The 13,343-nt window shown below is 50.4% G+C and overlaps 1 long non-coding RNA gene across 7 annotated transcripts in view; it reads left to right on the top strand.

The window, feature by feature from the left end:
* LOC141373315 (uncharacterized) overlaps positions 1-13,343 on the top strand; it is a 46,633-nt gene that overhangs the window by 4,478 nt on the left and 28,812 nt on the right. For 5 of the 7 annotated variants that reach the window (XR_012379180.1, XR_012379186.1, XR_012379187.1 and 2 more), the window contains exons 4-7: positions 5,830-5,895; positions 6,651-6,722; positions 9,586-9,657; positions 12,740-12,840. This is a non-coding gene — a long non-coding RNA (uncharacterized lncRNA). The remainder of the gene's footprint in view (positions 1-5,829; positions 5,896-6,650; positions 6,723-9,585; positions 9,658-12,739; positions 12,841-13,343) is intronic. The other 2 variants (XR_012379181.1, XR_012379183.1) reach the window with 2 other exon arrangements.

Here is a 13,343-nt window from a genome sequence, read left to right on the forward strand (position 1 = left end):
TCTGTGTGTGGAGCCGCCCGTGCCCCTACCCTGTGGCCCCATGCTTCATGCTGAAACCCCACTCCCCACTTCCTCACGCAGGGAAGGGGGGAGTGTGTGGGGGGGCAGGGGCCAGGGAGCTGGGCTCTGTTTGTGTCTGGAGCAGAGGAAGTATCCTGGGGAGGGGGATAGCGCCTCCTTCTCAGCAGGAGTCTCCTCCCCAGCCAGCCTGCCCATCAGGGGCTAAAGGGTTTGCTGCCCTGTGGCCTTTGGCTGGTTAGGGATTTTGGGTAGGTGACTTTTCAAATCCACACCAGTGCTAACCTGAGCTCTTTCCTGCATCACCAGCTACCCTTGACCAGAAACCTTTCTTTGCAAAATTTCTTAGGTGCGTGACTTCTGTTCCCCACCCCCGCATTGCCCCCCCATAATGCTGCAGAGGCAGGAACGCATATGCAAATACCACTTTACCAAACATTTGCAAATCAACACTTTCAAAGCAATCCTTTAATAGATTAAAACAAGAACAGTGACTTAATCACAGAAACCCCAGGCTCTGAAAAGCAGTTTCCCCAAGGTCTCCCAGCAGCTCCCAAGCGGGGCAGCGGGGGCAGTCTGTTTGTCTGTCTGTGGGGAGCCAGCCTGCACTCTCCACCTGCAACACGATGCTGCCCCCCCACGGCGGGTCAGAGCAGCTGTCGGGACCCCGACAGTGCCCGGGGCGGAATGTCGGGAACGGGACAATTAGGTTTGCAGCGACAAGGGGCTCCATCCCCAGGTCCCCAGGTGCTTCTGCCCTCCCTGAATCTTACAGTCTTACTGCCCCATGAAAGTGCGTCACTGCCTCGAGAGGGTGAGCTAGGGCAGCCTGGTCATTTCACAGACAAGGAACCCTGGGCTGGCCCCTCAGCCAGCCTCTCTCTCTCTCTCTCTCTCTCTCTCTCCCCCCCCCCCCCCCACGCGCGCGCACACACACACACACACACACACACGCACACACGTGTGCACGCGCTCCCTGAGCGCCTGCACTGGGAACAAAGACAAGAAAACTCCTTTAGAAACTGCAGAACAGAGCCTCGTCTAGCGGGGGTCCCCTGATAAAGGCCCCGTCCACCCAGAGTTCCTGGGAACTGAGCCCCCATGAATGGGCCTGGAGATCCAGCGCCCAGTGCAGCGTGGGCCGCATTCATCAACATGCAGGCCCCCGGGCCCCATCGCCGGGTGAGGGGCTTTCACGAGTCCCCAGAGCATCCAAGTCACGGTCCAGCAGCCTGCTGAATCTGTGGCTGCGGCCCAGCCTCCAGCAAAGGGCCCTGCTTTTCCCATGACCGGGCGGCCTCTCAACTCACCAGACCCCCTCCCCCGACTCCCCCCCCCGCAGGAAGGCTCCCCCCGACCCGCTGCACCAGCCTGTTGCCCCAGAGAGGACCCAGGCCAGCTTTTCTGGGCCTGGGAGCTGGGGCGGGCACTTGGCCACTCCAGGTGGCCCGGCCCTTGAGATGGGGAGTTGGCTGCAGAACAGCCCCCCACCGCCCCGCCGCTGGCCCCGAGCACTCACCCCCATCCTCTGCTCCTCTCCCTCACTGCCTCATTGTGACAGAAGCGCTCCACCAGCCACATCTCCGTGCCTTTGCCATGCAGCTCAGGGCAAGGTACATGGGAAAAGTCTGCGCATCCTTGCTCTGACCCCAGCCTGCCTCCTCCGCAGCCAGCCCCGCTCGGGACTTAGCTCTGTAGGAGCTTCTCAAAGGCCTAGACGTGCGGGCTGCCAGCCCGGGCAGGGAGCCGTGCTGCAGCCTCCCGGCCAAGTACCGGCCTGCCTCTCTCTGCTCGGATGCCTCCCGTAACAGGGAGCTCCCTCTCTCCCCGAGCAGCCCGCTCAGGGCTCGCACACGGAGCTGCTTTGCCGAGCCCTCCCCTGCTTTCTGCATCTGCCTCCGCGGCTCTGCTGCAGCCCCCTCGCCCCCTCTGCCCTCGGCTCTTCACAGACAGCAAGCTCACTTCAGTCCTCTCCTTTCCATGCTGAGGAGCGAGCCCCCCACCCACCGAGGGATCAGATTTGGGGTTCCTGTCACCGTCCCGATCACAGCCGTCTACACCTGTCCTGGGGTGCCTCTGCCCCTGCTCGGTGGGGTCTGGGACTGAGCCCTTTGCCCTGCTGTTCTGCAGAGAGCCCAGGGGAGGGCGCGGGTCTCCCCTCCCAGGTCCAGCTGCTCGGATCTCTCTGTTAAGCGGCGTCTGAGCCCTCCGTTTTTTATGGCCCCTCTGCTAGTTGCCAGGGAGAATGCTCTCTATGCAACCCCCTGCCTTTTCTGCAGGAGCCGCTGGCTGGCGGCTGGCCGGCCCTGGTCAGCCTGCAGCAGCGGCAGCGGCGGCGGCGGCAGGCGCCCGTGGTGGGGCTGGGGGGCTCGCGAGACAGACAACACCAGACCGGGCTGGACTCCCCGCTTCCCAGCTGTGAGACCATGCAATTCCCTTTACTTTTCAGAGCCTCTGTTTTTCCCTGTGCAATAGATACGAGAGGGGCTCCCTCCCCGCGAGATGAAATGAGATAAGAGTCGCCTAGCACACATCAGACACTTCATGAATGCTTATGGAGTAGACAGTGGGACCCAGGGAGGGAGGCGCACATGTAACAAGTGGTGCGCAAGAAAGAAGACAGTCTGGCCTTTCACGACCCTGCCCCAAATACAAACGGGAACCTTGCCTGCCAGAGACCCCTCTGCCGGCTTATCGCACAAATCAAGTCAGCCAGAGGCAGCCCCTGGCCTGTGAGCTCACAGTAGATGCAGCAGGCGGTAGAAACGCATGCGAGCCCACATCTGCATTTAATACAGCAAGAATTTGCCTTGTATGTAAGAGCACGCAGGGCCCCGGGGTAAGGCATGAGAAATACTTAGCTCTGCCGCCGCCTGGAAGGGCTGGCTTAGGCAGGAGGGGCGGGGTGCGTCTGGGAAAGAGAAACCCAGTGGGCTCCGGGAATCCCACAGACTGTGGGATCTGGGCATCCTCCCATGCACTCATTCTGCAAACCACCGCAGTGCACCTACCTTGTCAGGCCCAGACCTGAGTGGGAGGCAGGACCCCGAGCAGGGGCAGTCGGCTTCCTGTCCTGGAAGCTCAGTCTGGTGGGGGAGAGAGACAGGGAGTAAGTCAGTCACTGCACATCAAGTGATCCGGCGGGGGGGTGGGGGCAGATGATGGCAGGTGAGATTTATGGAGCCCTGTCTCGGGGCCAAGCCCTGAGCTGGGCTGCCTGCATAGGACTCACCCCAGGAAAAACTCTGAGCACCAGCCTCATAATCCCCATTGGGTTGATAAGGAAACTGAGGCAGGGGATTGTGAAGTCGCATACTCACCGTCTCTCAGCTGCTGTGAGGCCAGGCTGGGATGGAACCCCAGGCCGTCTGAAGCTCCCCACCACACCCTGCTGCTGAAGACTGCTCAGGAAGGCAGAGCCAAGTGCTGGGGGGGCGTGGGTGGGCAGGGGATGGATTGATTAGTTATAAGCACCTCCCAGCGGTGCTTGAGATCCCAGCTCCTCTGTGGCCCAATCCGTTTGAAGGGCAGATTCAAAATTAGGTGGTAGCACCTATGGGCAGAGGCTTATGAAAATGGCATTATTAACCTGACGTGGAGAGGGCCCTGCCCACCTCCAAGCAGATTGCAGATAGAGACAGAGGGGGCTGGGGCTTGTTTATGTGGACAGTGCGTGAGAGAGGATGGAGCATATCCGGGGGGGCCCGCCAGGGCTTCTTCGTGGGGAGGACTGACTTTGGAGGGGATGAGGGCTTGATGATTGAGAAAGGGGGACAGGGGATAGTCTTCAGGGCAGCCCCTCACCTCAGGGAGATGCTTTAAGTTGGAACATGCTCTGGGAGGGAGGGTCTCCGGCCCCTTTTCTGACTGGCACAGGGACCGTGAGCCTCCCTGCTCCTCAGTTTCCCCAAACGTCACTAAAAAAAGCCCCTGTCCCCACACCTTCCCTCCTGCTGCCACTGCCGTTACAGTTTCCAGACACCTGTCTGCGTGTTGGAGCAGTATTCAACAGGAGAGCAGGAGAGCAGGAGAGCGCTGGTCCTGGGAGGGAGGGAGCGAGGAGGGCCCGATGGGGAATGGGGGAGGGAGGGAGGAGAACCGGCCCCCGATTCAGGGAGGCGGCTGAGCCAGGTCTGCAGCGGGTAGGACTTGGGCCACTTAAGATTTGTGCCAACTCACGGTGCAGTGGAATCAGACAGTCTGAATTCTTCAGACACCAGCCAAGGGTCTGTGGCGCCCCCAAGTGCCACAAGGGGGCCGCCTGGGCCACATTTCTGAGCCCAGAAAGTGAGGAGGGGGAGACCGTCAGTAGGGACCGGTTCTGTTGCTTTTGTAGTGGCGCTTTTAATTGCAGCATCGAGAGGGGGGCCGGGCCCTTTGCCTGGCTGGGGACAGCCGGGAGGGGTGGCAGGCTCTGGCTTGGGGTGGCTGCCGGCTGTGCCCCTCCCTCACTGAGGGCCCTGCTGCAATGCACCAGGCTGCCGGAGGGTCCCGGGGAGCTGTCCTGGGGCTGGCTTTCCCGGATGGGAAGCGAAGGAGGAGGGAGGGAGGGAGCTTTTCCAGAGTGGCGAGGTGCCTGGGAAGCCCACCGCACAGGGAGTCTGGCCCCTGTAGAAGGGCCAGGGATCAGGTTGAGGAGGAGGTGGGTGGTGGTGGTCCACGGGGTCTGGGGAGATTGGCCGGACGTGGGGTGGAGTGTTAGTCAGTTTGCTGTGGGTGATAAGACTGACGCAGAGGGGGGGGGGGGGGGGGGGGGGGGGTGGGGGGTGTGGGGGCAGCAAGGGGCTGAGGACGCTGAGAGCAGCTTGGTACACGGTTTTAGGGCAAAAGCACTAATTCTTTTCCTCCCCAAAAGGCAATTAAGAAAATAGCAAAACACTAAAAAACTAAAAAAGGCATTTGAAAGCTAGACAGCTCAATCCTTACCAGCCAAGCTGGTCTCAGGAGGGACTCATCAGGTGGGCAGCTCTGCCTTGGAGAAGGGAGGTGCCAGCAGGTCCTTGTAGAGCCAGTGGAAAGGCTGCAAGGGCCAGGACATCTTCGGGAGGAGGAAAGGGACCAGGGAGGGGGCAGAAGGACCAGGGAGGGAACACGGGGGATCTGAGGGAGGCAGGAGGGCCAGGGAGGGGGCTGGAGGGCCTAGGGGGGCCATGGGGGTGAGGTCTAAGGGAAGCAGGAGGGCCTAGGGGTGGCTGGTGGGCATCTCGTTCTGCAGCACCCTGTACCTTTGCACTTTCTCTTTAATCCACCCAACTTAGAATGGCTTGCTCCTACCAGCCCTGGCCCCTTTCTTGTACCCTCTCCACTTTGAGGCATTTATTCCTATGAATCAGCTCCCTAATGCCCCCAACACTTTGTCTGGATGCTGGGCTCCTTTGCTTTTTTCAATGGCTTCTCCTCTCCTACCCCCTCACCTCCTGCACTTTATTTTTACCTGTTGATCTTTAAAACCTTCAATTATGTAAAATTTGAAATGACACAAAAGTAGAGAAAATGATACGTATTTTCAATCACAATTGACACAGTTTCCACATTGCTGCCATCCAGGTGCCACAGCTCTCAGCCCCTCTTGTTCTGTCTGAGCCTTATACTGTCCCCTTGTACTGGAATCAAGCAAATTCCAGACACCATATTGTTTCCTCGGAGCATATTTCAATGCCTATCTCTAAAAAAGAAGGACTCTTTTCTGTTTTAAAAACATAACCACAATGCCACTTTCACAGTTAAAAAATTAACAGCCTTTCCTTAATGTCATCCAGCATCTATTCAGCATTCGAATATCCCCAATTGACTCATAAATTTCTTTTACAGTTGGCTTGTTCAAATCAGTGTCCAAATTCCTTCCTGCACTTTCAGGGGACACTGGGATGACAGCAGGTAAGTACAGATTCAGGGGTCTGGCTATATACCCTCACCTTAAGTAAGTAACCCATCCTCCCTCAGTAAACCTCAGTTTTCTTACTGAACATGGGGCAACTGCTGAGTCTCTCCCAGGGTCATTTAGAGGCTCAGAGACAGTGCACGAGAAGCCCCCAGCCCTGTTTCTAATACATAATAGACACTCAACAAACAGGAGGTGCTAGCCAATTCTTTTTTTTTCTGGAAACATTTAAAGGGGAGTTGGGCTGGGGTAGGCAAAACAGAACTGGCTATCATCCACAAAACAAAAGGTTCCTGGCAGTCCAGGCCCCCTGAGTCCAGATGATGCACTACATCTGAACCATGGCAGTCTGCAGTCTGGGGACTGGGACCTCTGGCTGGCTCAGAACTGTGACCCCGCAGCCGAACAACAGCCCAGGACCTACCAGGGACCCTGCTGGTTGCCGATCCACTAGATGGCACTCTCTGCTGTGAGTCTAGGAGGGACCACTACCCCAAACCGCTCTGGCCACCACCCAGCCCTTGGGACCGCATGGGGATGCACACTACTAAAACACTGCAGATAATTTCTAAAAAGCATTTTTCAATATGTCATGCAAGATGTACTGGTTTTCTCCCTGCATAAATCCTGTCCCAATTGCAGAAGCAGAGGGAATGAACATTTAATGATAATTTGCTCATTCCATGCATCGGTATGTCCACTCTCTTTAAATCCTCACCCCAGCTATGACTGATTTCCCTTTATTTTACAGATGAGAGGACTCTGAGAAGTTAGTGACTTGTCCAAGATCAGCTAGGAAGCAAGACCCAGGATTGCAATCCAGGTTTGTCTGATTCCTGTGCATAATATGGAGAGGTGGAAGGATGGATGTTCAGTCAGATGGATGGACAGATGCGTGCCTCAGTGAGACATCAGCAGATGGAGAGATGGTGTGGTGGCTGATGCATGCTGGTGAGATGAGTGAATAAATTCAAGTGCAGAGGGTAGATAGATGGATGAGTGAGGGAGAATAGTCAGTTTCTCACCCACATCAAAGGCTTACTTGGTGTCTGAAGAGATGTTTCCTGTGAGGGGAGCTTGCTGGAGAAACTCCTGCCTTTTGTTATGCCTTTGAGCAAACTGACTGGTTCAGGTGGCTCTGGGACGACAGGTGGGCTGCCAGCTCACAGGGACCAAGGCCCAGCTGTGGTGCTGGAGCTTCTCAGCAGCAACTCTCAGTCCCAACAGTTTTCACACTGCACTGAGAAAGAGCAGGCAGCCTCCTTCCCCTGGCTCTCCTGGATGACTAAGCCCTGAGCCCAATCGCATGCTCAGTCCTTTTGTAGCCACTTGGCATAATTTTATCTCCTCTAAATCATCACAATGACCCTCCATGATAGCAATTACCACCCTCAATTAAGGTATAAGAAAATTGAGGTTTAGGAATGCTAAGTGACTGGCCCCAAATCATGTAAGGAACAGTACAGAATCAGGATTTGAACCCCGGTCTGCTTTTTTCTTCCAGACTCATATCCCCTTCCCATTTCTTTTTCTCTAAGACTGTCTGAAAAAAAATGCACTCATTGGGGTTAACCCATGTTAGACCCACCCTCCTGGTCTATCAGGGAGCTGGACCTCTTATCCCCCAGACTCTAAATTTATTTCTCAAGTAACACCTTCTCTAGTTTGTCCTATTTGTGACTATCACACATATAAGGGTCAACTATACCACTGACATCTTGCAGTATAATTAATCAAGTCACATTTCTGGTGGTTCCTATGATAACTGAATACTAAGGGAAGCAGATGTAAAAAATGACTCAGGAGCCTGCTGGAGTACAAGGCAAGGAGAGAGGGAATCAGACAGAGGGCTAAAGGGCAAATCAGCAAGCCTCCCTGAAGACCTGGCTCAAATTCAGCAGATATATTTTGATAACCTGCATATGGGCTAAGTCCTGTTACACACATCCCAGATGCTCAGGTTTAATTCCCAGGTCTGCCATTTACTAGTTTTGTGAGTATTTAAACTCTGTGCCTCAGTTTCCTCAGTTGTAATATGGGGACACCAACAGCACCTTAGTAATGGGTACTTGAAAATTAAATGAGTCAAACATTTAAAGAGTTTAAAACAATGTTTCTCATATGGTTAGCATTCAATAAATACTCCATTATAGTTAAAATTGTAATTGTCATAACTATTTTTATTGAGATGGTATTTAATATCTCTGATTGCTAAGAATCATTATCCACATTTTATAGATAGATGAACAGGTGCTCAGAGAGGTGTATGAGTTTGCTTTTGGAGAGGGAGTCCATGAAATAGAAACACATATAAATTTAAGACTAGAAGATTTTAGCTCTAGTTAGGGAAATGAGAATTATACACACTAAATGGACAGGATCAATCTAATGAAATATTAAGTCTTGGAATAGGGATTTCCTTGGGTATTGAGAATTATAGAGAGGTTGAGTGGGAGGTGAAAAGAAGCTGAGTAGGTGAAGGGCAAGATGAACAATTAAGTTGTCTGGTTCAACTTCATGGCTTCTAGAAGCAGTGGGCAAGTTCCCCCAGTATTCTCATATATGTTCTTACCAAATTTCTTTCTCTCTCTCTCTCTCTTTTTTTTTTGGTCGGGGGGAGGAGAAAACAATCACTTTATAAATATTTCTTTGTTTGCTCTTTTGAGTGTGGCCAGTTGGAACGAAGAATTTTTCCAAGGAGTCTTAGCTCACAGATCCCATGTAGGGCATGAGGACTGGGTGACCTCCTCCCATTTCTGGGCAGGGTATTTGCAACTAAAACCTTGGCAGAGTGTAGCTGACTGGGGGGAGAGGGGAGTACTGGGTAGGGGAAGTATATTTGGATGCCCTCCTACCCCAGACAGGATATGGGGCTAGCATCTTTGCTGACTTGCTCGGCCGTGTTTTGTGCATGCTCTGATTTCAGCATGAGCTGACACCGGCTCTGTGCAAGTCCTACAGCAACTATACCCACTGCATCTTCTTTAAGAAAGGCAGTGTATTTACTCACCCAGGGCTTTTAGTATATCCTGGAAACGCTCCGTGGTCCTGGGACTGCCTGTGTGGGAGGTCACACCAGCCCTCCCACTAACCCACACACTCCTTCCCACACTCACCTTGGAGGCTGACAGTGGGGTATCAGAGAACAAGAACTGCCACAAAAATTAGGCAGTGGCAGTAAGTGGGTAAGACAGACTCTGGAGCTTAGCTTTCTCCTTGCTGTGTGACCACTTGTAAGTCACTTCACCTTTCTGAAGCTCAGTTTCCCTGTGTGTAAAATGGGACTAAGAATGTCTGCTCCAGTATCACCTTCTCAGGGAGGCTTTCGTGTGGTGGTTGGCTATTGCTCCCCCTTCTGGTTTATTTTTCTTCATAGTTCTTATCATTGTGTCCTATACCGCATATTGTACGTATTTTCAATATTGTCTCTTCTGTCTCCACCCAAGGGATGTTAGCTCTCAGATCTTGTCTGTTCTGGTCATTGCTGTATCCCAGGACCTAGACCAGTGCCTGGCACAAAATGTGGGCTCAGAACTTTTGGAGGGGAAGAAAAACAGAGATACTGTTGAATTGTACCCACCCCAGAGGACTGTCAGTGCATATGCCAAGCAGGCAGCATGGTGCCCGGGGCAGTGTATGCATTCAATCAATATTGGCTAATTATGATTATTATGTCTAATTCGCAGGGCTGCTGTGAGGATCAAACAAGATAATGTATGCTAAGGCATGCTGTGAACGCTACGTGCTGGGTACAGGAGGTACAACATTAATGATCCTCTGATGCTTGGAAGGAACTTGCACTTAAACTTGATGCTTTTCACTTCCACACCACCTGGGAGGGAGGGCAGACTGGTGGATTATTGGCACCTGAGGCTCAGAGAGGGGACGGGCCTTGCCCAGGCCATGCAGTGTAATGAAGGCAAAGGCAGGAGCCCAGGTTCCCAGCCTGGTGGTCTTCCCATTACTCCCTTAGGAAAGTCCCCAAGTGGATGTATGTATGTATATATTACATTATACACACATTATCATGACGTATGTATCTTTTAAAACTTAATCTATTTTTAATGTTTCATGTCTCAAGAGTTGTACCGTGGTCAGTGTGCTGGGCACCTACCAGGACAGTCTGGGAGGGTAGGGAGGAAACTGGCTATATTGTCAGTAAGGGTCAGAGTAGAGGCATTTGTAGTTTCTGGGAAACGATTTGATCATCAAGAATCTCCTGGCATAGACTCCCCCGAGGGCAGCCCCATTTCATGAAATGAATTTTAGTTTCTAAAGCGCATCCCTTAGTTGGATTTCTATTTTCCAGGGCACTTGTTTAAGCTTTGATGCCGTGTCCAAAAAAGAACAGATCCCAACAATTTCCTGCCCGAGGCCCATCCTTCCCGAAACCCTCGGCTTGGCCTGAGTATCGAGATAATTCGTTTCTCTGATGAGACTGGGGGCCGTTTGGCCAGCGGGGTGGGCGGGTGGGCCGGGGAGGGGGGGTGTGCAGGGTGGGAGCTGCTTGAGGAACTGTCGGTAGTTCACTGCACCCTCACGCTGGACCCACGAGGGTGCTGCTGTCCTCAGTCTACAAATCGCACAAGTCGGGGCACAAGACAGAGAGGCCAGGTCACGTCTCTGCAGTTACACAGCTCATGAGTGCCTGCTGGGGTGGAACCTGGTCTGTCTGTCTGTCTAGCACCACAGCTCGGGCGCTGCTGCAGAGGGAAGAAAGATTTGGGTGAGGGCTCAGAGACAGGGTGGGGGTGGAGGACTTTACCTGCTTGCCTTTGGTGGGAAAATAATGGCTAATTCTGCTCAGGGACTAGTGCTGCGAGGATCTTACAGATGGGGAAACAGGCACATAGAGGTTCGCTAACTTTCCTGATGCTGCCCAGCTCGTCAGGGTTTGAGGCTGGATTTGGAGGCAGGCAGTGTGGTGTTGAGCCCATGTGCTCTAACCATTGGGAGCAGTGCCTTATGGCTGTGAGCACATAGTCAGTCAAAGTGAAGATGGCACACAGTTCAAGGATCTCGATTTGAGTCCTTGTACCATCCCCTGGCGGGTGTGCTCTTCAGTGAGTCATATGGATTCATGCTCCCCCTTGACAGAGCCCTGCAGAGGTCCTGCAAGCCAGTGGCCCTTGGAAAATATTTGTAAAGAATCCACAGATGTGATTTATGTATATATGTAATATATAAATCACATATGTGATTTATATATATATATATATAAAAGGGGAAGGGGAGGGTATTCGGGAGATTTGGGAGTGACCATTGAAGGCAGAGGGCAGCAAGGGGCTAAGAGCCAGGGGAGTGGAGGTGGGGGCCATGCATGGTTATTGTATAGGCTTTAAGAATCCGTAAACTAAGAGAGGGGCAACCCTGGGGCAATGGCCAGAAGTGACCTGAACCAAGGACCGTGATTAATTCTCCAGAACCAAGGGCTATAAAGAGATCAGAGTGGTTTGTGGTTATTAATTTTATTATCAAAAAGAATAAAGAGTCAAGAAATAATGTAATAAAGGCCTTGAATACAGCCATTGTGAGAATGTGTTCTGGACAAAAGATTATGATTAATCCAGGTCTGCTAACCTGACATTAACAAACAAAAAAGGTCTAGGCTATTTTCTTCCTTTTAATGGGGTTTTGTGTTCCATAGAATGGGCACATGGGGCTTTCTCACAGGAGATGAAAGATCTTTGTGGGGAACGCAACTGTAGATGGGTGTAGATGGGGCTTAATGGGTTTTACTTCGAATAGTTAAAAATGAATGAATGCATAAATAAAACTAAAGAGGTCCAAGCGTGGACCAGTGATGAGGATGTGTTTTTAAACAAGGGTTATGAGTAATCTGTTGTATCCAACTGTAGTTATTAAAAAAACAAAACAAAACAAACAGAAACAAAGCCCAATGAATTCGAGGGTGTTGGGATGGTGAGTAGGAAGCGTATCAACAGTTACATAGATGGTCATTGGTCTGGGGCTGGATGGTGGCTTTGAGTGTATTTGCTGTACAGTTAAATATGAATTAGATGAGTAACAAACTGAGGGTTGCTAGAGGGGAGGCGGTGCTGTGGGGACAGGGTAACTGGGTGATGGGCATTAAGGAGGGCATGTGATGAGCATTGGGTGTAATACGCAACTGATAAATTATTGAACACTACATGTGAAACTAATGATGTACTGTATGTTGGCTAATTGAATTTAAATGAAAAATTAAAAAAATGAATTAGATGATTAAATAAAATAAACGAAAGAATGAAAGAGGGCTGATAATGAAGCACCAAAGATAATGTTTTATGAATTATGGATTAAGATTAATACACTTATGTACCATTGTGGACCATTTAAAACCATAAAACAAAACAAAGCTCTTACCTCTGTGGATAAGAAGCATTGGAATAGAAATCCTAATGTAAGTGCTGATTGATATTTTTGTTCTGTGTTAGTGCTGATCTTATGTGTTTATTATATTTAAAAAAAAATAAGTAAAAACAGTAAAAGGGGCATGTAGGAAACAATGATGTGATTATACCTGGAGTCAAAGATCGTTATTACCTCAACTCTGCATATCTGAGTCCATTAGGAAGATCTGGGCTGGTTCCTTTGTGGGTAAGAAGCATAGAGACAGATGCTTAAAATGGCTGTTAATCTTGTTTTTGATTAGGTCATGCACGTTTATTATAATAAGATTATTAAGTGAAAAACTATGTACAATGAGAACTACACTCAGGCCAATGGTGAGAGTGTGTCATGAAACAAATTGTAATTCATCTTGAGCTGCTCATCCTACAGCCATTAAAGAATACCTGGTTGTTTCATCCTTTTTAATACGTGCCTTGTGTTCCACAGAATGGAGGCCCCAGGGTGGGTCTAACGACACTCTTGTTGATGAAGATCTTGGCTGTGACCTCTGTGGAAAATGAGCCATGGACCAACCAACGTGAGTGATGGTTAGTGTTACTCTTCTAAGGTTGGCTGGTTGGCTGATGGGGGTGTGTGTGTATGCATTATTAAACATGAACAGGCACAAAAAAATCAAAGATGGTCAAACATAGACCAATGAGGAGACTGCATCATGAACCAAGGTGATGAATCTCATCTGGCATAACTGTCACCAGGTTAAAAAATAACATAACTAGGTTGCTTTCTGTGTAGGAGATGAGCAAATAAAAACAATTACATTCATATATATTAATTGTATACATGTACGTAACATGTATATAACATGTATATCTCTTTATATAAATATAATTGTTACTTTTTCTTACGCTTGGGTTGAGTGGTGAGTTCTTGTTTATTGATTTATTAAAAATAAATGAATGTGTATATAAAATAAAGGATTAAGCATGGACTAATGAAGACAAGATTTATGATTTATGATTACATAATCCTGCAAGTTTGAAGGACATTAAAAAAATCTAAGCTATTTTATTTTATTTTATTTTATTTTTTT

This window comes from Callorhinus ursinus, unplaced genomic scaffold, assembly GCF_003265705.2.
Source record: "Callorhinus ursinus isolate GAN/ISIS: 27379988/994484 unplaced genomic scaffold, GSC_fseal_2.0 scaffold8, whole genome shotgun sequence".
NCBI lineage: Eukaryota > Metazoa > Chordata > Mammalia > Carnivora > Otariidae > Callorhinus > Callorhinus ursinus.